Source organism: Plecotus auritus (genome assembly GCF_963455305.1).
Source record: "Plecotus auritus genome assembly, chromosome: 1".
Lineage (NCBI taxonomy): Eukaryota > Metazoa > Chordata > Mammalia > Chiroptera > Vespertilionidae > Plecotus > Plecotus auritus.
In genome coordinates, this window is record NC_137770.1 from 79,018,010 (window position 1) to 79,045,939 (window position 27,930).

Sequence of the window (27,930 nt, forward strand, 5' to 3'; positions counted from 1 at the left end):
AGCATTTATAAAAACAAATATCAGAAATTAAAAAATTTAATACCTTCCCCGTGCCACCCGAGCACAGCTCACAGAAACGTGGGGCAATACACAGACGTCCTTTTGAGAATCCAATGGGGTGTAAATTTCACTTTATGAATTTTCCAAGGACTTAAACAGTTGGAGTAGAGGCAGAATTTCATCCAGTATGAACTCATGGGGAATAATTATCATGGATTAAGGCTTAAAGTAAAACTGTCATCTAAGAACTTTCACCCGGTTTTAATATCAAATGCAAGACAAAATTTTTAATAAAGGTCTGAACATGCATGACTACATCTTTTATTACTTTTGGATTTGGTTTGGAAAAAGAACATTTTAAGAAAAAATTAGATTTGGAGATCCTTGGAACTGCTGTTCTCACAGTCTTCTTCAGAATGTCTGTTCTATGGGGTTTCCCGGTCAACACAGCAGAAACAAAAAGTGCAAGAAGAAGCTATGATCTATGTGTATTTTCTTTAAAAGTTTCCATAACAAAGCTGCTCATGATAAGTATTTGTATCTTTCATAACCACTCACAATATAGTAATAAATAAGCAATATAAATGCACAGAAAATGAGAATATAACGATTTGCTATTTTTCTCTTCTATATACCCAGCATTTTAAACTATACTTATGACAGTCTTTTTAATACTTTTCTGTTTTCAGTTATTTCAATGCCTTGAGTCTATGGTTTTATACTTATTAGCACAGACCTGGCATACTCCCAGTATTAACTAGTCTATTTCCACTTAGCCTATTACAATTAACTGGGAAGCAGTCAAATTTACAATTTTATTTAGAGTTTCAGAAATCTAATTAAGAGTAATTAAATATTCCCAGTGTATTTATTTAACTTCTGCCTACCCATCTAATTGTAAACTCCATGAGATGAAATCAGGGACAGTGCCTTAATTTCTGTATCCCAGCAGCCCGCACAGCATGTATGTAGTACTGAAGAGATGGATATAAACCACTGCCACAGTTATATTCAGTCACTGTCCCAAGAGCCTTCCTGTGTCTAACAAAACTGTCTTCACTCTAATTTAAGCCCCCAAATATCTACAACACCAAAGTGTATACAAGGATAGATCCATTTTGCATTGAAAAGGTAAAGAAATATTTTTAACTGACTAGTCAGAAAAGATTAAAGACATAGGAAGATTTCCTACTTTCATTAAGACATTTTTACTGTATTTTTGCTAGGTTCACCTCCCCCCCCTCCCCCCCCATGAGACAACCCCCTAATAACTATGGTCCATAGAATTAGAGACAAGGCTTTTCTGAAGCTGACTTTCTCATATGTGGACATGGCAGCCCCGATCCAACTCAGAAAAAATTGTCCAGTTCGGGGCACCATGTATTTCCTGTCTAACACAGAGAAATTAGTACCTGAGTTTTGGATTCATGCTACCTGGTTCACGTCTGCTTAGCCACTGGCTAGCTCTATGTTCTTGGGCAGGTAACTTTGTGTTTTCAAGCCGGAACTTCCTCAAATGTAAAGTGAGGGTAATAGTGAACCATCTCTAGGGTTTTTAAAAGGAGATACCTTCTATAAAGCAACAGGCATTATACCTGAAACATAGTAAGTTCTGAATAAATGGTACTGTTAGCTACTGTTGCTCATGACAATATTACAGTAAGAGACGAACAGACCTCTAATTCTTTGAAATTTCCAAATCATACCACCTTTGTAGAGTGATGGGCACCAAACGAGGAAACGCTTAGTCAGTATAAACAATGTCCTACAAATACAATCGTTTAGCCGATCTTTCATGAGTTCCACTACCAAATGCCTGGAAGTAATTTCAAGCTTCACTCAACTATGTGATCAAGATAATCTTTGTTTCAACATCTTATGCCATCTCCCTCTCCGTCTCTCTCCCCTGCCCACCTCCACCCAGAGCCCAAGACTGATTCCCATCCTGAATTACTTGCCACCATTTCATTTTAGTGAATAGTTCAGTTCGGCCACAACAAACTAACTCTTGGTTGTTATTCCCAACTAACTTTCCTCCAAGGAGGTTAAGTGCCAAATAATATTGATGGACCAATTATTTTACTCAATCTTCAACTTGTTAATAATATGAAAAACTTGTAAGGTCATGCTCGCAGAGAAACTTTTCCTTTATCTCATAGCTGGCCTGTAACTATACCAAAGACCCTGGTCCCCACCTCTTTAGCTTTCCATCCAACCAACCATCTTTTGAATCCGCTGAAGCTGATGTACACAGCTAAATATAGTTTTTGTGGTCCTGGAATGCATTTGCTTAGTGTAGAGAACAGAGTACAAATTGCACAGATTATTTTAGCTCTCTGTACCTCAGTTTTCTCATAAGTAAAATGGGGATGATAACAGAATTCACCTCATAAGGCAGTTATGAGAAGCAGATGAGTTAATATGTGTAAAACAACTTATAGAGGAGTTGGAACATAGTAGGTGCTATGTTATCATTATTGCTATCTCCTTGCTATGACACATAAAAGAACAGTGGTCATATCAACTTGCTTTTGACTCTTGGCACACTCCCCTGCTCCATGTTCTATCCATATAAAGCAAAAGTAAAGAGATCTAAATCATTCTTTACCCTCTAGATGTCACCATTTCTTTCTCACTCTACCTCTTTCTAGTCACAGCAGAGTTTTTTTGTAAAATAAAGCACAGAACTCTTGCTTTATCTATTTTCTCACCCATCTTCCTTTCAACCAATTGCAACTGGCTTCTGTGCCCACTGTCTTATTGAAACCACATAATTTGAGTGTTAACATTTGGTCAGCACTTTTTAAGTCCTCTAGTCCTTTGGGCTGCATTATTAAAGTTGACCATTGCCCATTCCTTGAAATTCTCTCTCCTTCCCTAAACTTCCAATATACCCTCTCAACGCACCCCCATTTTCCTCCCACTGCTGTGCTCTCTCCAGTCAATCTGTGGACTCCTCTTCCTCCATTCATTCCTTTCATGCTGTTCATCAGGCATCCACCTTGCCATTTTATCTTTTCTCAAATGATACAATCCTCAGGGTCATTTTGCGTACTCATATAAAATGGCACTCACTATAAACTGTAACTTCCAAATTGTTACCTTCAAACTGTAATTCCAGCTCTCCTCTAGTCTGGTCTACCTGCATATTTAATCAGCCATCTCAGACTCAATACATTTGAAAATGAAGTCATCATTGCTAAACCTCAAGTTATCCCCGCTCTGAAATCCCTCTTTGCAGTTAATAGCACCCTTGTCCTCCCAATCATTACATCCAGAAGCCTGGATACCATGCTGAGTTCCTTGTTCTCTCCCATTCCCAACATGTTATCTATTAGTTACATTAATTTCTCTGATTCATCCCTTTCCTCCTATCCCACTGCCTCAACTTTTCTTTATCTGGACAATGGCAAGAGCCACCTAATTCATTTTTCCCATGCCCATCCAAGTTTGGCTACATTGATTCTAGAAGGATGAAAAAAAAAAAAAAAGCAGATCTTTATTTCTTAAAACCCTTTCAATAATTGGCCATTACTCTTAGACTGACACTGAAAACCCTTTAGCATGAAAACACAAAGCTCTTCCCATCTGTTTTCTACCAACTTTCTCCACTTTGGGCTCCTGCCCCCCTCCCAGATGTGTCCTGGACTCCAATGTTACATAACATCTTGCCTCTCCAGGGACCACGCCCTTTCATGCATCTGAGCCTTTGCAAATGGTGCCCTCTCTCAGTTCCCCTCTGCTGCAAACACTCAAGGTAAGAGGACAGATTACCAAGCACAGATCCCACAAATAGCTTCCTTACAAACTGTATTCACTGATAGGAAGAATTACCAAATAAGGAGGAAATATTGAATTTCCATGTACTCCATATCAATATGCTGAGCTTATAGTAAGAAACCCTTCTGACCATTAAATTTTAAATGGCCCACATAAAGAAACAACTTACCTTTGCCCTTCCCAGTTTCACAACCCCTTTGATCATTCTGATTTTGTCTTGGTTGTGTTCAGAAGCTCAGCATGACACAGTAATTCAAAGTGATTAAAGTAATAAGCACCTCATTCATTCTGTATCTGTCCATATCCTATCAATTATTGCAAATTGTGCCTGGCTCTGCTACAAATGAAGAATCTCAAGTCCATGCACACCATGAGTCGAGCCTTTGGGAAAGCTAGTTTTTAACCCCATTTTTCACTCTACTTCCTGTGAAGTGCCACTTCTACTTTGCACATGGAAACCATGTGCTGTTTCCCATCCTGTGACTAGAGCCATAGATAGAAGGACTGTTAATGATTTTTGAATCAAACACAGAGTAGAACTTTCTGTTGGGTAAGCATGTACTGCCGGATAATGTTTGCCTGGGATCCCGGGAATCTTTATGAAATGTCAAACCCAGGTTCTTACAGCCAAAATTATAGCTAAGGCTGGGTCAAGGGAACATAATGCTTTTAAACCCTGCCAACTCTCTTTTCAGTGTCCTCTACTTTCATATTGAACACAGTGTTTGTACACAGAAGACAAAAGAAACCAACCTTCCATTCACTAAATGCTCTTTAGGACATATAAAACATTGTGGGTTTCCCTTTCCCTGATCCTCTCTGCTAAAATCTGTTTTTCTGCATTCATCTCAATATATAAGTTGAAAGGACATAAGTGCTGAGGTTTCACATTTTCCCAGTTTTCCCCAAGTTTTATCTACCAGGCTTCATTCAGTCTATCTACTTTCCTTTACTTTTAACTTGATTGCTTCTCTTTTTTTCATGTTTAATCACATCCTCTTTCCACCTGCAATAATCGATTAACCTACACCCATCGCCTTCTAAACAAGATTCAAATTCACAATCTTTCAGAGAGTTAAACCCAATTAAGCCACTCTGTTTCAATCATCCTTTTCCTTCACTGGCACTATTTTTATGTTTAATGTACTGGCTCCCATTAGACAGCTTTGTAAAAAAAAAACGCTGATGGGCAGGACTATCCTCACATATCATCATTCAATTGGCCTGAGATGGTGTCCTTAGAGCTCCTCAAGAAGTTCCAATGGACAGCCAGAGTTAAAACCAACAGTAAATGTTCTTAATCCTTATTGTGCTCCAAACTCAGCTGAGAGAGTATACCACCAGAATATCAATGGATTCTTTTTGGTAATGACTTTTACTTGGGTCATTTCAGAATCTCCAAAGTAACTTGTGTTACTTGAAAAAGCTGCTTCCTGATTCTGACATGTCCCCATAAGGGGAGAATCCCTCCATTACCAATACTAAGGACAGTTATTCTCCACAGCACGTGAGCCTAAATGCTTTACATGGCTCTTCAAAACCTGCCCTCTGCTTACTTCTCCAGATACTTCTCTATCCCTTTCCTATGTTGCACCATTACAGATATAAACATATGATCAAGTCCCACATCTGTAAGCTTTTGTGCATGCTCTTCCCCCGACTTAAAACACCCTTCCTCTCCATTTTCACCCAGTGAAAGCTCCAAGGACAATTCAGTCCATCTCAACTGAACCTTCTGGCTTAAGCTTTTCTTAATTCTTCCTGACAAAAGTTTTCCTTTGATTTTGTTGCCAAAGAACTTGCTAGGTTCACATTACATTAGAGTCATTTATGTTTATCTTCTTTGCAAATCTTAAAGCTCTAGGCAGTTGGGAACCATATCTTATTTGTGTTTGAACTTCCAGAACAGTGCACACTGCTTCGCTGGTTAGTGATCCATAAATGCTTATTGGATGGAATTATTTCTTTAGCTTTCAATATTAAGACTTTCTTGTGCCTTTGTACTACCAACCAAACTAGACTTGAAGCTCCAAAATTTTTTATTTTATTATCTTTAAAATTATATTTTATTGATTTATTTACAGAGAGGAAAGTAGAGGGATAGAGAGTTGGAAACATTGATCAGCTGCCTCCTGCACACCTCCTACTGGGGATGTGCCTGCAACCAAGGTACATGCCCTTGACCGGAATTGAACCTGGGACCTTTCAGTCCGCAGAACAACGCTCTATCCACTGAGCCAAACCAGTTAGGGCTCCAAAAAATTTTCAATAGAGAGACAGGTGGTTGCCTTCCTCTTTGTCACCACATGCACAGTATAAACGATGAGATTCCATAGTTGTTATTGCCTAGAAAATTCAGATAAAACATCTATGCTTTTTAAAAAGTGCAGGTATCTCTAAAAGTTGATGTTGACCATATTTAATTTTAACAATTTGAAATACTTCATGTAGATAAGTGTTCTCTCTACAGTAAGCTTAAAGACTGTTCTCATAAATATAATAAACTATCCAGTAGAATTGAACCACGTTTGTGATTCTAATCTGATTAGAAATTGGGCTCTAGGCAATTTCCCCAGCCCTCCTTGGGGGCTGGTCCTCCCTTCCCCTACCAAATCCTCATTATTTTTTAATATCCTCCACATTACCACTGCTCAGAGATATCATCAAAGGAACACATTGTACTGAAACCCAAGCAACAGAGGGAGACTTTAGCTTGTCTGGTCCCCACAAATGTGTCTGTCAAAAAGAAAAGTGCCCACTGATGAAAGATATCATCAAAGTGCCAAGCACTGTGGAAAAATCATCCATTAGCATTCTGTTGTTACGAACATTCTCTCCTAAGGGTGCTGCCAGGGACCATAAAATTCAGTTTATCTGCTATACAACTTGAGTAAGTCAACCTTTTCCAGGTACTCTTCCAAATATGACATTCTTAGGGTGGGAAAAGAAAGACAATTCCTGAGACTGCTCAGAAGTACAATGAAACTTCACTGCTTCAGAAAACAGTGTACGCAGAGGGAAGGGAAGGAAAATGTGGCTGGAGAAGATGAAATGCCTTGAAGGGAAGGGATTCCATTCTTACATACTTCGTAGGTAAGGCAAGAAGATGAAGGCTCTATGGCTTTGCATGTGGGCATCCTGGCTTTTCTGTTCTGCTTATAAAGGTTGCATAGTCTTCAAAAACCCCCTACTTAACTGACTCTTCCTACTGTAAAAACAAAAGTCTCAATTAATGAAAATAATGGCATTGGGTTTGATGAAAATCCCACAAGTTAACCATATCTGGTTTTAATTAAGTGTGATCAATACATTTTTTTCTTATCAGAAATAGATCACATTGTGTTATAACTAGGAGGCCATCCCAGGGACACTCGGAAACATGACACACATCTGACACATCTCCATAATTGGAACTTGCTAGGAGGGATAAAGACATAGAGGAAAAGAGCAAGAAAAGAAGGGATAAAGAGCAAACAAGAGATGAAGCAGCACTTGAATTGACTCAGGAGTAAAACCCAATCCACACAGTGCTCAAGAGTCCAAGTTAAACCACACAGGTGGAAAAGCAGTGCTAACTCCAGTAATTATCTGCCACGCTGATGGCCAGTCCTAATAGTGAGGGAAGTGAAACCAACATAGAGTGAGTGTGCGGACACTGCACTGGGCACCTTCATTTAGTTCTTGCAACTCTGTAAAGCAGACAGATGTTCTGGACGATGTGTTAACTTGTATAAGAACATAACTTGTACAGCGAGAAAGGAATTTGAATCCTGATCAGGTATGAAAATTCATGCTCTTTCCACTTTACCATTTTGAATTGATATCAAATGACAGTGGCTAAAATAATAATTCATAATTATTGACTGGCAACACTACATACTACCTATGTCTTGCAATGCATTTGTATTATATTAATGCAAATAATTATGGCAATATCCTGTAAGAATGCTGGTGTTGTAGCTGCTTCCTAGATGAAGGAAGGCAGAAAGAAATTAAGTAAATTGCCAGTGAGATAGACTCAAAGTCTGACCTTTTACCCTAGTCTAGTGCTCTTTTCACCTCATCGAGATCCTGAGTTATAAGTAACCGTCCCTGTTTAATAGTACTGTTTAGGAAGTCAGACTGCTAACACAAAAATGGAGATACTTTCTCATTAAAGATGCTTTCTTTAAAATATATGCCCTCCATCCTTCTGGAAAAGAACTGGAGTCATTGAGTAAATAGATCTGAAGGTTTCTGGTTCCCAGTCAAGTGGGAGGGCAACACTGCCTGAGGGTCAACAGATGTAGATTCTGCTCCATTACTCCAGTCATTAGCTACTTGCACTTAGCCAATTCTTTCCCACTTCCTGTAATCTTCATTTTATTATTATCTAAAATGAAAGGTTTCATTACTTAACACTAATCTGGTTATAAAATGCTACTCCTACACCCAAGACTTCATTGTATCTTTCTATCAAAACTTGCCAGGCCTAGCCAATGTGGCTCAGTGGTTGAGCGTCAACCTATAAACCAGGAGGTCATGGTTTGGTTCCTGGTAAGGACACATGCCCGGATTGTGGGCTCAGTAGGGGACATGCAGAAGGCCCCTCTCTCATCATTGATGTTTCTATCTCTCCCTCCCTCTTCCTCTCTGAAATCAATAAAAATATATTATAAAAAAAACCAAAAACTTCCTAGAATTCAGCTCAGCTCATGAAAGTTGCATCAGGACTTAAGTACAGTATTATCTAACTAATATAAATAAAGAATCCCAATACTCATTATGAATGTAAAAGTACACACAAGGCCAAACAGACTCATTGAGGTGCTCTGAAAACACACCAGTAGTTCAGTATGCAGTACAGATGGAAACTGTAAATTATTTTTGAAATATGATAGTTATTACAAGTATTCAGGAATATACTTCAAAAATAAACAAATATAATTATGTACAGTCATCCAAGGAAGTAGTGGGGAAGAAAAATACACAAACAAAAAATCTTTGAAATGTGGAGTGAGGTTCCTACCTGGGACACAAAATAAAGAACCACTGTAGCCAAGAGCACTTTTTGTGAAATAAAAGAAAAAAAATCATTATTCATGGGAGATTCTGGTAACAATTTATTTTTTTAAGTTATTAGACTCACTAAATATTGTGTGGGTCACAGAATGGGTATACTTGGGGATATCCATGGAAATGATTTTCAGACTTCATTTTTCCAAAGAGTAATTCTATAACTAATGAGCAAACCCAAGACTGTACATTTCTAGGCAATGAGCCAACATACTAAGTCCTTCTCTATTAAGAGAGAGGACTTGGAATTTTATGTTGCATTATTATTATCACTACTGAAACTACAGTTAGAAGAATGAGGTATATACGACCCATTCCAGAGTACATATGACCTTAGAAGCAACAGGTGGTAAATCCTGATCCTTAAAACTGACAAACTGAGGCACTTCAAGTAATTAGAACAATTACATTAATATTTCTTTCTCGCCTCATGCATTTCTTCTTTTATTATTATTGATTTTTAGAGAGAGGGATAGGAAGAGGGAGAGAGAGAAAGAATCATCAATGTCAGAGCTGAACATCGATTGGCTGCCTCCCACACATCCCCTACCGGGGATCGAGCCCCCACCCTGGGTATGTGTCCTGACCTGGAATTGAACTAGGAACCTTGCAGTTCACAGGACAATGCCCATCCAACTAAGCCACACTGGCCAGGGCTCGACTCATACATTTCTATGAAAGGATACCTTACTATGGCCAATGCCCATCTGTCCAATAGTATCACTTTGGAAACTATGAAATGAATCCCTCAATTATGTTTGCCTCACATACTCCCAACTTTGTATTTTTTTCATTGAAAAGGGGTAAGAAATTAATAATGGTATTAGGTCACTTAAATAGCATTGTCCAATTGGAGCAAGTAAGGAGGGATTACTTGTTGAATCCTTTCTAATATTAAAAGTAAAGATGAAACTTCTGCATAAGACTCTAGGATTGTTGATTAGAAAAACATTTTCCATATCTTTACCAATTATAGCACTCTGGCAGTGAGAAGAGGCTCAGGAGACAGAGTGATTGTGATAAATTTCCTACTTATGAGCTTACTCTTCATAGTGGTGTTGTTAAACTCAATAGACTGTAAAGAAGTCTTCATTATAGCAAAGTGAGATAAGACTGTGGTCTCTCTACCATCTAATACTCAAACAAGCTTTAATGAGTATCTACAATACAGCAGGTCTCGTGTAAGAAAAATTAAGGACAAGAAGTGTATGATTTTATTCATATGTGAAAAATAAAACAAGAATAACAAATAAACAAACATACACACACAAAAACATCCAAAACCAATAGACACAGACAACAGAATGGTGGTTACTGGCAGGGAAGGAGTGAGGGGAGAACAGAGGGTAAAGGGGATCAAATATTTGGTGATGGAAGGAGACCAGGTTTTGGGTGGTAAGCACACAATGGCGCATACAGATGTCATATTATAAAGTTGCAAACCTGAAATTTGTATAATGTTACAAACCAATGTTATTCCAATAAATTTAATAAAAATTAAAAAAGAAATCCGCCCTGGCTGTGTAGCTCGGTTGTTTGGATCATTATCCTGATTGTTGGTTATTTGTTCAATCCCCATTCAGGGTGCGTGTAGGAGTCAACCAGTGAATGCATGGGTGGGTGGAATGACAACTCAATCTTCCCTTCTTCCCTCCCTCCCTCCCTCCCTCCCTTCTTTCCTTCCTTCTCTCTCTCTCAATAAATCAATAAATAAAAAAATTAAGAAAAAAAGAAACCATCCACACTTTGAGAATTTCTAGCTGAAAAGAGATAGTTGTGAATTATTTTTCATTTTCAACACAGCTGAGCTATGTGGGTCTTACATTATTATTATTATTAGAGGCCCGATGCACAAAATTAGTGCAAGAGTAAGTTCTTGCAGCCCCGGCTTTGTCCGAAGGTCATCTGGACAATTGTTCTGATGTTCAGCCATTTGGTCGATTTGCATATTATACTTTTATTATTATAGATTGTTATTATTCAGACATAACTTTTTCATTGACAACTGAAGAAAACTAAAAACGGTCAATTTGTGCAGCAAAGACATCCCAGGTTGTCTGTGTTGCCTTGCTTATTCAGTAATGGGACACTCCAGGCCCAAACACTCATAACTAACCTTCCTGAATATAATCTCATGAGTAAGAAAGGAATATTTGGCTTCCTATGTTAATATTTGAACGAATGACCAATGACGTGTGCCTAGGCCACAACCACCTTCTCTTTGCCACTTCTAGCTTTCCCAGGGATTAGTCACTTGATAAATCTGCCATTGAATGGGTTTTAAATTATAGGGTAATCGACAGGGAAAACAAACAAAAGGGTTTATGTGTTTTTCATTAAGATCTGGGCTCTGGCCTAAGATGCCTCCTTAGAGGAACCTAGGAGAAGAAATGTCTTAAATATCCCAAAATTGCTTACCCGAGCCAAAAGGAGCCCTCATTATACAAGACATAAGGTGAAATGCCAAAAAAAAGGGCTCCCAAAATTGGGTATAGTCTTCATTCTCTAAGCAACAGACCCAAGGAGAAATATTTTCTACTATAATTGGAGAGGCTGGGTCCAATAATGGGAAAAACACTAAAATCATGGTCAGAGTGCCTCAATTTAGTTCAGCATTAGACTGCTGTATGATCTTAAATTTGCTTCTTATCTCTGGCTATTTTCTTCATCTGTAAAGCAAACAGGTCAGAAAAAGATTAGGAAGCTTACAAACTAGTTTTCTAGGCATCCATGGAGGTGTTTCAGCAGTTCTGCAAATACTTAGCTTTAATGTTATTTTAAAAGTATATTTAACCTGTAGTCCCAAAGTGTCTAAAGAAGTACCTATGTTATAAAGAGACACAAATGTCCAAATTCCTTAAGATAAAAGTTGAACCTTTCTCACCAAGGCTATAGTATTTTCACTTCTGTGGCCCAATTTCCAGAGCTCTCTCTCTCTAGGTCAGGGAAAAGGGGGTTAGTGGTAATTACCTAAGATGGTACTGCCACATTCAGTGTCATTCTCACATTGCCAGGGAGTGAGCGACTACTGAAAGTTCATAGTGTTAGGCAGGATGTTACATTGCCTTTAACACTGTGATGTCTCATTTCTTTCTCTTTCTCATGGTCTATTTTCTATCACATTGTTTATAATTGATCTGATTTTCTCAAAGTAGTTGATCAATAAGCTCTTTCAAGAATATAAGGTCCTAATTTTCTGTTCTGTAAAGAAAAGGGACCTCACATCTTCTCTTCCTAGGCCAACTTGAAGAGTTACTAATATTTTTCCTAAGCCAGTTAAAAAAAAAGTATTCAGTTAAAAGTACACCTTGGATTGATAATTTTTTCCCCTTAGTTAGAGATACCACCTATAAAAACAGTCTGTTCCACAGTGCAATTAGAACAGGTTCTTTCTCTACTTACAGGGTCTCTAAAATGCCAAGGTCTATCATCCCACCAGTATTGATAAGCTTCAAGTTCTCTCTAGTCTGTAAAATGAGGATAACATTACCTGTCCTGTTTCCTAATTTATATTTCATGGGAAGTGAAAGGAATTCAGAATAACGTAGTCAGAACAAATTAAGAAACTCTGACTGGAAAACACTCAGAGTTTATATAATATTGGGTACAACTAACAGCAACTAGTTGAGTTTATAGTGTATTGTCAGTTGGAAGCTACTAGCGCAACCCATATATCTCCTATGTATAGGTTTATGTGTATTTTTAAAATGAGTGAAAACAATGTGGTTTAAACAAAAATGAACATTTCTTCTAAATAAATTGCATTAAATAGGATCCATATGCCTGAGAAATGCACATTAAAATAGACCTGCATTGTATCCTAAAACAAGAGCTATGGTACCTCTTATGTACAAGGTACATTGATGTTTATGTCAAGATTCTTCTCATGCAATTTTTACACATTAATTAATAGGTACCTCTCTTGCCTTTTTACAGCTACCTAAAAAGTGCTCAAGTCCTTTCTTTTCACATCTACCCACTCCTCACAAAAAAGCAGAACACTTGCCTAATGCTGCCACCCCAACCCCAAGATAAAATCTCCCATTATGTTCACTTACAAATGTTACTCTCAAAGATTTTCAATTACCTACCGTCTTTGCATCTTTTTGTAAAATAAAAAAAATTTCAGTTCACATTCAATATTATTTTGTATTCGTTTCAGTTGTACAGTGGCTAGCCAATCATATACGTCTTTGCATCTTTACCATACCCTTTGTGTAATTTTTCAAACACCTGATTTAGATCGCCTCCATTATACTGAAAAATGCTGACGAAAATCACTAATAACTTCCCGAGTTACCCAATTTGATGGGACTCTGCAGCTGAACTTGAAAGTGGCCTCTCTTGTTTTCTCTGGTCCTCCTCCTACGTTGGTGGTTATTCTGCCTACTACTGTGTTAGCTTCTCTTCCTCCTTCCACCTTCTAAACAGATCAGTTTTATAAGGACTCACGATTTTGTCTCCCTCGCTCACTGTGCATTCCTGGAACCATGAGTAGTGTCTGGTGTGTAGCAGGCAATCAGATAGTAATGCCCCTAGCCAACCTATAGAAGTCACTAAAGCTACTGTGCCTATGACTATTGCATTCATAGCAAAAGGAAGAGAATGGGGCAGAAATTCTGACTAGCACCCATGTAAGCCCTGTTACATGTATGATTAAAAAGCCTCTAATCTATATGGTGACTGCTATTAGCCCTCAGTGAGGTTCTAGGTCATAAGTGCATAGCTGTTGGAGACCACGTTCTTTCCAACAAGTCTCATGCAATTCCAGCACTCATAAGCCCAAAGATGCAGGCCCAGCTCCATTCAGACCTGGTAAGTTTGTTTCACCCGGTGGACCTCCAGGCCTGATTACTTTACAATATGCTCAGGGCCTAAATGAGAGATGACAAATGGACGGACCCCAAATTAGTCAAAATAAACCTTCTACTCCAAAGACATTCATAATGTCATCATTGTGAATGCACAATCTTTTATTGGTAAGAATTTTTATAGTTCCCAATACATTTCCATTTCGAAATAATTGAGGAACCCACAGACATGTTTTATTCCATGTGCTTCCAAGTGTTATGAGTTAGTTTCCAATTTTCTTTTGCTGGAACAGACACCAAAATGATTAGAACAGGGGTCATATAAATGCCTGGATCAACAAAAAGAACTTTCAAACTGCACCCACGATAATGTGGGTGACAGGTTTACTCTTCACCATGGCTAGGCTCTTTTCGAGTTTCTGTATGTAACAATAAAGCTTATCAAACATCTCCGGTTATACATCCATCAGAGAAGAGGCACAGATATTTCCAGAGCTGTGCTTGCTTCATTTGGAATATCTGCAATTGAGGATGCATGTGGTCTGACAGCACACAATGATAAAGTCCATCCACAGCACCTAAGCTCATAGTCTTGAAAACACAGGGAAACAGAATAATGTTCTTTTTGAGCATCAAGAGAATTCTGAAACTTCCTGACTACAGGGCATCAATACCCATGTTTTTTAGAAAAGTATCACGCTGATTTATTTGAGCTCACAAAGATCTGAAGTAATATTTAAAAACAGATCTCTTTCTTTGTGTAAACATAGATTAAGAAAAATGTAAATCCCCCATCTAGTTTTTTTTTTAATGAGGATTTTAATTATATATTTATAAATCTGGGGTGCTCAATGCCTTAAACAGTTAAGAAAATAAATGGAATTTGGCAGAACATTTGTTCTGATTACTAGATGTTTAATGATACTTGGAACATAGAGATGCATGTGAAATTACACTCAAGTATGATGCACACAGAAGAACTTGGAAAGGGCCAGATCTCATTTTGACTTAATTCTTTTCTCCTGGAATACAGACAAACCACATTCTTGTTTTCCTCCCCCACTCCACCTCCCCTTGGGTTAATCTAGTGTACTACTTTTGATTGATATTCATCACCATAATTTGTGTTTTTTGAAAGGATAATTATTATAAGAATTACATTATTTTACTTCTTCCAGAAATTGAAAGATATGAATTTAAATCAGTATTCTTCTTCCCTAACTGACCAAACAGAGAGCATAATTCATGAAATAGTTTCAAAATTAATGTTTAGCTATTCTATGCAAAGTTTAAATTTAGTTTGACAGAGGGTATGGCTGGCTGTAATTATTTTTCTACCCAGCAATATTTCCATTTTAAATATTACGGCTACACATATTAATAATGTAAAAAGACAGGGGCACTATTACCTGAAAACTCATATGTAATTTCTTCAGAAGGCATTCTAAAGTTATTAACTAAATATACAGGTTAATGAAACACAGGGCCAGCTATAAAACGTCTATATCACTACATAACTGCTGTAGCATTTCACATCATCAATGCGCTGCTTTCTCATGTTCTGGGCCTGTCAGCTACAAGAGCTCATAGGTGCCAGGTCGTGCCATGCACCCTTCATGAAAAAATGAACTGACTCAAGTACCCACGCCAGTCGTCTATTCTAAATAATTACAACCTACTTACATTCTAAATATTTAGATTACTAGGAATCTCGGTGTTGGACCATCACCTTTCCCACACTGCCCAGAGCAGAAGGTGCTCCAATCGCATGCCCTTGAATACAGTATTAATACACATATGAAACAGATTAGAATGGCTGAGGTGTCTGAAAGAAAGGAATTTTGATTTTTATAAAGATTGGCATGAAGATCATTTTTCTTGGTCCAGATTTACTTTGTTAAACATACCCCAACCTCAACTGTCGTTGCCAAATATAAAAGCAAATGCCAATTTTCTTCCAAGTCACTTTCTTTTTTATATTTTTCTTTCATGTGTTTTCAGAGTTTCATATCAACATAGCACAGGTAAGAATAAAAGTGTACAGTGCAATCCAAACATGATGTACCGGCAGAGAAAACGCTGATCAGCCCAGCACTAAACATTGGGGCTCACGAAGAAGAAAACATTAGTCTTTTTGTTTCTGGGTATGCCTGGTTTTAAGGCTGATTTTGGGGGGGAGGGATAGGGGGTGCTATGCAAAATCCCCTGGCAACATTCATAACTTCTCAGTAACAGTCCTTTGTTAAGGGTGGTGCTTGGTTGCAGGTTTGGGGTGGGGGATGTAAAATTGCCCCAAGTGGTATTTCTGACAGCTGGCAGCCTCTCTGTCTCTCCACTTAGAAATATATATATATATATATCTATATATATCTATATCTATATCTGTATATATATATATATACACACACACACACACACACACACACACACACACACACACACACACACTAGGTAATCAGTTTGCTAATGAGCAGGGAGTGAGTGAAGCTATGGGAATCCAATGGTGGAGTCTAAGTCACAATAGAACAGAGGCAGTCTGGACACTGATCCGTATCTCACAAATCTAGAAAATCTTGTCTGAGAATTATGACATAATCTCTCAAACGCCTATTTATAAACCCTGGAAGCCATTTTTAATCTTGCAGAGATAAAAAGTGAGGAAAGAAGAAAAAAAAAGTATTAGACAATCGTCTGAACTTAAAAATCAACAAAGTTGGAAACGAATTAAACGTTTGGAAGAGGTAGCCCTATTTTCCTCCAATTGATTTGTGCATTCCTAAAAAAACCTTGTTTAATTTTGTTCGTGTGGCTGAAGACTGTGGTTTTAAACATGTCATTTGAAACCTCAGATAGCATGTACTCAGGACTGCCCACCATTAAGGGCTGCATGGCAGCTTCTCTGCCCATCACTTAATTGCTGGTAACACTTTCTCTGCTTTTGGCAGAACCGTCTCCATATGGCTTAAGTGATGAAACACTGGATTGGGACAAATCCTGACTTCCAGTCATGCTACTGCTATCAGCTGCCCACAGATTCTTGGGCTCTATTACTGCTAATGAGTATAGTAACCAGAGGTGAACCTCAATGGGTGGTCGCCTTCATTGACGATAAAGACCCCTGTCCTATTGGAGGCATGCTGCTTCCCTCAAGGGCACTGAGGAAGAGAAGTTTGAAAACCATTAAACTCCATTCTAAGATCAGCTCTTTCAGCCTTCAATTCCCCACCTATAGAATGCAAGGGTTAACAAGTTACCACAAATTCAAATGAGTCCATGTTGCTTTAACCTAAACGAATACAAATGATCCCTCATCAGAAGCTGTCTAAATAGGCAACATGTGATAAATGCGCATCTAAGACAATGAAAAACAATAAACACCATTCTCCCCGAAGAAAAACATAAACTGTAAAAAAGATGTCTTTTAAAAACCTTCTGGGAACATAGTTTTCTTTGTATAGTTCTCTGTTTGTACTGAAGAATACTGCCTGTAAAATCACTTTGGTTTAAACCCAGTTTCCATTACAGAGGAATAAAAAGGGAAACCAACCAGTGGTTGATTTATGCATTAATGCGTGCATTACTGTGATGGTAGACTCAACTGTGTGCTATTTACTGAAGGTTTATGTCCCTCTTGTGCTCAGCACTGGGGGTGGAAGGAAGGGGCAACACCGCTGCTTTCATGATTATGAGAGTCTGCTATGTGCCTGGGTCAGGAATGAGAGCCTGAGGTTTCAGAAGAGGAAGCCCTGGGCAATCAGAGATGGTTTCACATATGAGGATGAACCCTTGCCAGGCTACAAAGGATTGGCAAAAGGTGAGCAGACTGTGAGCAATCCAAGTGGGAGAAAAAGGCAGAGTGATGGGAAAGCACAGGCAACTAGTGGAAGAGAAAACTAAAGTCATACATTTGAATTGGATTTTAGGGTTTAAATGCCATGTGAAAGACTTTGAACTTCACCTGAGGCAATAGTGAGCCACCACAGGTGTTTAAGAGAGGAACAACGATCTTTAAGTAATTTATAACATGGCTGGAATACAGGCAAGCTATGAGAAGGGCTACATTTAGGATGAAAGCACAGGGTGCCAAGGAACAAGTGTATATAAGAGACCAGGGTGCTAAAATTAGCATAATTTAGCAATCAACTGGATCTAGAAGGTGAGGGGCTAGGAGTTGCCAAAGAAGCACCTGAGATTTTTTGGCCAGGACTTTTACTTTTAAGAGAAAAGCGGAACATTAAATGTATAGGGCAGCTAAGAAAAGAGATGGTTTGTATTGTGTTTAAGGTGGGTGTGTGTGGGGGGGGGAGTCATAGGCAGACAAGTCCATTCAACCCAGGGTATTATAAGAATTTTTGGTAATCTGATTTGGAAATTTTAAATTTGTGATACTGAAAACATTTCCCAGTGTAGGTTTTCTAGAAAAAAAACTAGAATTTCCCTGGAGCTGGAACTCAGGAAAACTTGAATCCAAATAATTAGGTCTGAAAAGCCTTTACACAGCAATAAATGAAATCTCCAAGAGACAATGCATAGAAAGTCAGGTAACTATAGGCCACCTTTTGGAGAGTCACTGTTGGGGGTGCTGCAGAATTAGAACTGAGTGACAGCAAGTAAGATGTAGAGACACTCAGAGGAGGAAGCACAGGAGAATTCAGTGTCTCAGATGTCCAGGGAGGAGATTTTAACACTGACACTCTAGAATCAGTGAAGAGTGGTAGGGACCAAAAGAGTTCATAATTACTGCATCTGTGGTCTCAGCTGTTTCAGAACAGTGATTACAGATAGCAAGTGGTGCGAGAATCGTCTGCATGGAACTAAGGTTTGAGAACTTTACCAGTGAGAGGAGAGATGGAAGCTCTAAGAAGCAGAGTGGTCAAGCGAAGGGATTTCAAAGTAAAGGATGGCTGAATTTATCATTAGAAATGGGGGAAGGCACCTGCCAAAAAAAGAGCAAGGGATGAGAAAATGTGCAGAAGGGGTGGTAGGGGATGGCATCAAGGAGCTCTGGTGGACAAATATTCGCTGTTTGAGTTTCTTTTTCTATGCAGGGGGACCAAAGTTAAAAACAAGGCAAAGAGCCCTGGCCGGTTTGGCTCAGTGGAGTGGATAGAATATCAGCCTTCGATTGAAGGGTCCTGGGTTCAATTCCAGCGAAGGGCATGTACCTCGGTTGCAGGCTCCTGGTCCTAGTCAGGGGCATGCAGGAGGCAACCAATCAATGTGTTTCTCTCACATCGCTGTTTCTCTCTGTCTCTCCCTCTCCCTTCCACTCTCTCTAAATATCAATGGGAAAAAATAGCCTCGGGAGAGGATTAAAAAAAAAAAACACACCAAAAAAACGAAATCGAGGCAAAGAAATGAGGGTGTCAATAGTCTATAATCAAAGGCACTCATTTTAAAACTTTTGCCTTCTTATCTTAAAATAAATGCTCCCTTTTTCACTCAGTTAACTTAGCCTCCAGAGTCCCTGATCTCACCCTCCTTCACCTTCTCAAGGACATTTTCTTATCAATTTGTTCCTGACTGGGCAGCTCTCCCCTTCACCTACACAGATCTCCTGTGAACAGTGCAAGGCTGGCCCCGCTGGTTCCAGGCCTAATCTACACCTAGTGCACATCTGTTCTTGCTGCTGGATGGTAACTTTACAAATATTTCACTACATAGTCTGGACTATGTACTCTGGTGGTGAAGGTAGGATCCCCAAGTTGTGGACTGTCTGAAACCACAATCACCCGAAGTGTTAGGGCAATGACTCAAGGCTGGGTCTGACGCTGAAGCCTTGTGCTGCTTTCTCAGGCGCAGGGCTCTCTCTAGACACTTGTCAAGAGGCCACGGTAGACTCTGTTTCTGTCTAAACATTACAAAGTACTGGCTTGCTGTCAGAGACCAAACGCTAAATGGCTGCAATCGCTTGATAGATTGTGTGAAAATTTTATGGTCCTTCCGTCAGACACCATAATTTATTATCACATAATACACAGTCAGAAGAACCAAAAGAAACCATCCCACAAGGGCAAACAATGTGGAGGCAGTGGCCCTTTGACACTCTGAGGCCACAGGCATTATATGGATCCAATAAGAAAGCCGCCTCCAAGAGCGAGAGAACCACCTCTTGATCTTGCAAAATGTTTTTGGACACCTAAAGGCTCTTTTATTGCTGGGGCTGATTAAAATGAAAAGCTTAAACGACTAAAATGTTCTTTTTGATGAGTTTTTGCCATGAACTATGGACCCTGTAGTCCAGTGGGATTCGAGCCCTTTGATCCTGGGCACTCACATAAATTCAGAGTCATAAAACAACATTGGATTTGATTTTACTAGTGTGGCTGATGTGCCAGATTTGTAATGCAATCTTGTTTTCTCCCCTCCTTGTTTCTGGGCTCGTCCACCATTGTTTTATAGCAAAAGGAAAGGAGTTTCCATTTGCTTTTGGCAATCAAGCTTCAAGATTGAGCCACTACTCTGCAAAGTGGGAATTTCATACAAAAATAATGATACTCTATTACAGTCATCACCATTAGAACCCATGTTATTTTATGTGCTGAAAATAAAATACCAAAAAAACCCAACCCTTTTGTGCATAAAAAGAATTACAGTTTCATTATTAAAGAGGGTTAGAAGATCATGTGGTTAGAAACTATAATACAAGTTTTAAATAGGAAAAAATATGATCAGGGATAACATTCATAAATTTATAGCAGGACTAACTGAAAATAAAATTTAAATAATAAAAGACCCCCAGGTTATTTAATATGTTAGTTTTCAAATTTCATTTATGTAAAAAAACTGGTATCTGCGAGGGAAGTAAAGGAAGTAGTCAGAGACATTTGTTTAGTGAAAATATATGAAAGGAATGTAACTGAGATATCTAATTCACTTTCCTAATCTTCTATCATTTTCCTGTGTCTGTATCCATACAATATAATAGTCCTATAACTTCTAACTTTGGAAGTGAACATGTTACTATAAAAGGTCTATGAGGGAACAAAAATGCAGATAATTTTACAAAAACCTGTATTACAGAGTCCAAACTGATCAGTAATAGGTCACAATTATGTATTTTTTTCATGGAGTAAAACATCAGTTTGGGCTCATTTAGAAAGAGCAATGATATATTCAGCCTGTTCATTAGACCAGGGAATGCTAATTTAAGTTGTATAAATAATTTTTAGCAATTTTATTTTTCATAGATTACCTGAATACTGGAAAATGGCTCACCAAAATTATTTTGTGAGTGACATGGGGCACAAGAGTCATGAGAGGGCTCAACAATTCTAATTTGAAAAGAAATACGGTTAAATATATCAGTGTCATTATCCCATGGGCAATGCCTGATGAATTTTCAGCTGCAGTCTCTCAATCCATGTGTGAGGCCCCAAGAACATCTCAGAGAATAGTCCATCCAGAGAAAAAAATTCCAGCACACATTCACCTCCTTGCCTTTATGTGTGACTATATTAGAGTAAGCCATACGAAATTTCTATTTTATCAGTTAAATTAGGTCAAATATCAGCAATTTCAGATGGATAAACTCCATAAAAAATGGAAAAAAACATTAATTTGTTCTTCCAATTAATACTTCAAATTGTTATTATATCTATGTATTTGCAGCAGATATAGGTCAGTCAGGGGGATCTTTTGAAAACCCAAATCTATTTATGTCACACAGTCCTCTGCTCAGAATTAGCTGATTTTCATTGTTCTGAGGATAAAATTGGGAAGCCTTAAAAAGACCAACCAACCCCTCCAGAATCTTGCCTCTGGCCCTCCTCCACTTCACTGTTTTTCAAGTTGCAGTCCATGAACCATTAGTCAGATAGCAAACCACCTTATGCTTTATCACAGCATTTTTTTTTAAAGAGAGTTGAACATACCAGGAGATCAGATTAGACAAATTTTGTTTAATAAAATTATTTCTCATATAGACACACATACACATGTAATCTGGGTTTCAATATGAAATGCGTTTTTTATTCTGAGATGCATCCTAACAAGTCTGAAGTATGCTACTCCAGAGCTTCACCCCAGCCTTTCTCCTACTTGTCACTTCCTGCTCCAGTCACACTGTCTCTCTGCAGTCCTTCAAACCAGCCACGCTCCCATTCACCCTTTGGACCTCAGCTTAAATGCCACTTCCTAAAAATTATCCTCCTCTGACCTTCCAAATCTACATTATAGCCTGTCATAAGCATCTCGTTCTATATATTTCTCCAAAGCACTCATCTAATTATATTTATTGAGTAGCTGTTTTATTAATATCTGTCTCTCTGACTGATAATGATACTCTATTACAGTCATCACCATTAGAACCAGAAAGTAAGCACCATGTCTGTTCTGCTCCCTCCAGCATCTATGGTGGTACAGGGCCTGACACCCAATACTTAATATATAGTGAATGAATGAATGAATGAATGATAGAGAGACCTCTAATTTCCTTTTGATGACTTCATTCTTAGATGAAAGACAGATAACCAATTTCATTAGGCACTGTTTTTAGGTGGCTCTTTGTCTTTTGTCATATAGAGTGTATGTGTGTATGTGTGTGAGAGTGTGTGTATGTGTGTGTGTATGCATAAACACATCACATATTGCTTCTGTAAGTACATTAAGCATTATGCCTATGAGTACAGACCTATATGCACATATATGTGAATGCTGTTCTGTGAAATAAGCTAAGGGAAATTTTATTTTTCATGTGTTTTGGCATAGCTCTGAACTGGAATGCTGTTTCAATCATCAAAAGAAAATCTACTTGACTGTTAAGAGAAAAGGGGTCAAGCTGACCTCCAGTGGTGAGACTGGGAAATGGCTTCTAAAATAATTGTAAAATACCCAGATTACCTATCACACAAAGGGACACATGATGCAATATACCTGTCACAATTGATACTTTCAATTATATGTGTTATATCTATTTGAAATAGGTAGAGGTCATACCATACAGAGTATTAAAACAAAACAAGCATAAACCATTTTTACAGAGATACCTACAGCAGTTTCCAGAGACAGTAAAAGAAACTGCCACTCATTTTTGGCAATCACTAAAATCTGAGACTTCACAAATCTTAGTTGAGATGTAAGATCTGAAATTCACAAAACACATTAAAAGCAGATAAATTCTAGATACTAATAGTCACATTAGCATAGGTCCTAATATTAGCTAATATTAAAAACTTAGTTTAAGCTGCCTTAGTTTAAGTTGTCATTTAGTTATTGCTTCTCAGCCTAGTACAAATTCTATTCTCCTAATTAAATGGTAATCTCTGAGTCCAGAATCCAGGGTATGTGCTGAGTATGGTGTCTGGTATATAGTAATAGGCAATAAGTGTTAGTTGCTATTGCTATCATCATTAAGTGAGGTTTTATTCTCTAGCACATCTCTTATATTTAACAGATGCTCAATTAGTATTTGATTACGTAAAAGATAAACAATAAAAAGCACAGTTAGCATATAAAACTAGAGGCCCAGTGCACAATTTCATGCACCAGTGGGGTCCCTTGGCCTGGCCTGCAGGATGGGGCCGAAACCGGCTCTCTGACATCCCCTGAGGGGTCCTGAATTGTGAGAGGGTGCAGGCCAGGCTGAGGGACCCCACTGGTGCACAATCAGGGCTGGGGAGGGACCGCAGGGGGGCTCCGGGGTGTGTCCGGCCCATCTCGCTCAGTCCCGATCGGCCCCCCAGCAGTAAGCTAACCTACCGGTCGGAGCATCTGCCCCCTGGTGGTCAGTGCACATCATAGCGAGTGGTTGAGTGGCCTTAGCATATCATTAGTATATTACACTTTGATTGGTTGAACAGCTGACCGGTCAACCAGACACCAGCATATTAGGCTTTTATTATATAGTATTATACTTTAGAAAGTTAATCTTCACAGCAAAAACAATTTTGAAATGCAAATGCAACACCTTCCTCAGGGCCCCCCAAATCTATGCTATAACTATTGGGGTGTTTTTACATATTCAGATATTTTCTTCATAAAATCATGGCAGCAGTAATAAAAATGATAACACTGTTATAACAAAAATATTAAAAGCAATGCTCTTTGAAACATTAAGTGTACATTAATCACAGAATGTTTTCTTTTATATAGGTACATGGTTTATATTGGGAGAACTTTGCCACCATAAAATACTCAACAGCCACTGACTTAAAGTAAATGAAACCTGCTGCTCCACAGAACAAATGCAATAGTTACCACTTATTGGACATCTACCACTTGCCATTGTACTTCCGGTCCCATACTTAACGATCACAACACCTGCAATCAGTGTCCTATCCACCAAGTTAAGATATCATCACAACCACTTTTCAGAGGAGAAGCTGAACTCAGAAAGGTTTAAATAATTAGTTCAAGACCACACATCCAGCAGATAGTGAAGACAGAATTCAGACTGAAGGAAGATTTCACATCTGTGTTTCTACTCAGCTGATCTGCCTAGAGTTATGCTGCATTTCTTTCAATGAATGACTAGATGACTTCAATATATAGATTTATTCTTTAACATATTCTTCTCCTGAAGTCCATAACTTTTAAGGTCCAATATTCTACCCAAGGACAGATCAAAGAAATAAGGACATGTCATGAATACTCTCTAGGCAAGGACCTTCAAGGTGTAGAAACTTCCATAGGCAGTTGAGTGCAGAAGTCAAGAGTGCCACCTCATAGGGTTGGCATAATAATTCATTTGATCCTCATTTAATTCCAGCACATAGTAGGTGATCAATAAATACCACTAGGACACAGAGCAAGCTAGGACACAGAGTTGCTGTGAAACGGTCAAAGCATACACATGCATACCTGTGTGTACACACAAAGACACAATAAATTCACACTATGGATTCCAAAACTCATGAGGTTGGACTTATTAGAAGAGGCAACAGGTGCCATTTATCATGCATTGGCATTCCCTACAAATAAGTGACAGCAGAGGGGACAACCGTATATCCCTGTGCTTAAGGAATCAGTAATACTGGGAGCTCTGTTGGAGAAAATAAGATTTAAAAACAGCTAAGAAGCCCCATGTTTAAATTGAAGAAATCAATGAAGAAATCAATGACAGAAGTTTTCCCCCAGTGTTTTCTTACTTGATTTATGGTCTCAGAAATTGATTTCTCTGAGACTCAGGTTTCAAATCTCTAAGATGAACACAGACAAATATCAAAATTATGGTGACAAATACTAGAGGCTCTTCCTCAAACTGGGCTCAGGACCAGTTGTAAGAAATGAAGGTGAAAAGCAATCTATCTGCTCTTTTCTCCTGTGCTTATGTAGGAGGAAGGGAAGAAGAGCTTGTCATTTCTGAAACCAATGAAATAAGAAGACTCTGTTGCTATTTTCCCTTTCCCAGCACCACACAAATGTCCCCATTGTAGGATTTTGTTGTTGTTTTATCAAACAAGGAGCTTGTATAGGGTAACAATAGGGGATGATCTATAAACATCTTTGCCACAGAATAAGAGGAAGCTGGTAAGTAAAAAAATTAGAAAAATCATTATACTGGAGAAAATGAATCAAACCAGTTGACAAGGTGACAGTGGAAACGGAGCAGGTTTAGACACCAGACAGACCTGGTGAGTAAATCTTGCCATTACACTGACCAGCTGTGAAAACTCAGGATAGCACTTCAGGTCTCTGAGTCTCTCCATGGATTAGAAATTGTGCCCATGAAGCACGAGCACTGTGCCTGGCTGTGTCGTTCCTTCGTTCTCCACATACAACTATGGTTATAATCATCTCCAATCAAGTCAGAAAGCAAAGGGCACTCAGCATTTAAACTCTAAAAATCAAATCCTTTCTTCCCACCCCTTCCTAAAAATGTCCTGTAACATAAACCACACCCAATTTTTTAAACTAAGAACTCATTTTTCACACACCCTTTCAACACTGCTGCCCTCACTCTCCCATCAACAGCCCAAGAAAAGATAGTAGAATGGAAGGAAAAAAGGAAAGGAAAAGAAATGCAGAAGTACACAAAAGTCTAAAAGCCCAGGAGACTTTTGCTTGGTACTCATGACACTATGGAAAAAGTAGATGTGGACATTTTTACCCAGCTTTTCTATGCTCCAAACCAGAGTCACCAACTCAGATGGCTACAGGGTCAGGCAATCAACACAAACAGGGAAAGGGGCCTGGATATTAGACAACAGGAAATGTGTAAAGTTAGAACATACATGCTCATTAAAATCCATCAAAGATGACATTTTAAATAACACAGAGCTGATAAAATAAACTTTTGGGGGGTTGTGCTTGATGGTGTCACAAATTTAAGAGCTCTGTGGCTCTCCTAACACTACCTCAAAAATAGCTTCTACCAAAATACTGTGAATCATGAAGGCATTTCTAACAATATCCACTCAGAACACTCAGCAACCATCCTATATAATAAAGAGGTAATATGCAAATTGACCATCACTCCAACACACAAGATGGCTGCCCATATGTGGTCAAAGATGGCCGCCCAATGTGGACACAAGATGGCCACCACATGATGGCCAACAGGGGAGGGCAGTTGTGGGCGATCAGGCCAGCAGGGCAGGGCAGTTGGGAGGGACCAGGCCTGCAAGGGAGGGCAGTTGGGGTTGATCAGGCCTGCAGGGGAGGGCAGTTAGGGGTGACTGGGCTGGCAGAGGAGGGCAGTTGGAGGCAACCAGGCCTGAAGGGGGGACAGTTGGGGGGAACCCAGGCCTGCAGGGGAGGGCAGTTGGGAGAAACAAGGCCTTCAGGGGAGAGGACAGTTGGGGGGACCAGGCCTGCAGGTGACGGCAGTTGGGGGGGATCAGGCCTGCAGGGGAGGGCAGTTGGGGGCATCCAGGCCTGCAGGGGAGGGCAGTTGGGGGCGACCAGGTCTGCAGGAGAGGGTAGTTAGGGGTGACCCGGCTGGCAGAGGAGGGCAGTTGGGGGTGACCAGGCCTGCAGGGGAGGGCGGTTGGGGGGACCAGGCCTGCAGGGGAGGGTAGTTGGGGGGATCAGGCCTGCAGGGGAGGGCGGTTGGGAGACACAAGGCCTGCAGGGGAGGGCAGTTGGGGGGGGCCAGGCCTGCAGGGGAGGGTGGTTGGGAGGGACAGGCCTGCAGGGGAGGGTAGTTGGGGTTGATCAGGCCTGCAGGGGAGGGCAGTTAGGGGTGACTGGGCTGGCAGAGGAGGGCAGTTGGAGGCAACCAGGCCTGCAGGGGGGACAGTGGGGGGAACCCAGGCCTGCAGGGGAGGGCAGTTGGGAGAAACAAGGCCTGCAGGGGAGAGGACAGTTGGGACCAGGCCTGCAGGGGAGGGTAGTTGGGGGGATCAGGCTTGCAGGGGAGGGCAGTTAGGGGTAACCAGGCTGGCAAGGGAGGGCAGTTAGGGGTGACTGAGCCAGCAAGGGAGGGCAGTTAGGGGTGACCAGGCTGGCAGGGGAGGGCAGTTAGGGGCAATTGGGCTGGCAGGGGAGCAGTTAGGCATCAATCAGACTGGCAGGGGAGTGGTTAGGGTGTGATCAGGCTGGCAGGCAGAAGCAGTTAGGGGCAATCAGGCAGACAGGCAGGCCAGCAGTTGGGAGCCAGCAGTCCTGGATTGTGACAGGGATGTCCGACTGCCCGTTTAGGCCTGATGCTGGGATTGGGCCTAAATGGGCCATTGGACATCCTTCGAGGGGTCCCAGATTCGAGAGGGTGCGGGCTCGGCTGAGGGACACCCGCCCCCATGCATGAATTTTGTGCACCGGGCCTCTAGTGTGTGTGTGTGTGTGTGTGTGTGTGTGTGTGTATGTATGTATGTGTGTGTGTGTGTGTGTGTGTGTGCATATATATATATATATATATATATATATATATATATATATATCAAGAAGTAATATGCAAATTAGCCAGGATGCCGTAACAGTCATGATGACTCAGGAGGTAATTTGTGCAGGTGGGTGGGAGGGGACTGCTGCACTGTGAGGCAAGCCACGGATGGCACAGGCCTGCAGAGAGCAGGGCCTGCCAGCCGCCACCGTGGCGAGCAGACCCGCAGAGAGCAGGGTGGAGCAGGGCCTGCCAGCTGCCGCAGCTGTGAGCAGGCCCACAGACAGCAAGGCGGAGCAGGGCCTGCAGAGAGCAGAGAGTGGGGCCTGCCTGCCAGCCACGGTGGCGGCAAGCAGGTAGACCTGCAGAGAGCAGAGAGCAGGGCCTGCCCACAGAGAATAGGCCTGCAAGCGGGGCGCGCTGGCAGTCCCGCCTCTGCATGTGAGCTGCAGAGGAAACACCTTTTCTGACCGCTTATTGGCTAAGCTCCTAGTACGCCATTCGCAGTGTTCTTGGGAACTT

General features: G+C 40.1%; 1 protein-coding gene across 2 annotated transcripts in view; it reads right to left on the reverse strand.

Annotated features, from left to right (window-relative positions):
- FMN1 (formin 1) overlaps nt 1-27,930 on the reverse strand; it is a 444,801-nt gene that overhangs the window by 214,102 nt on the left and 202,769 nt on the right. The gene's annotated exons all lie outside the window — the stretch shown is intronic.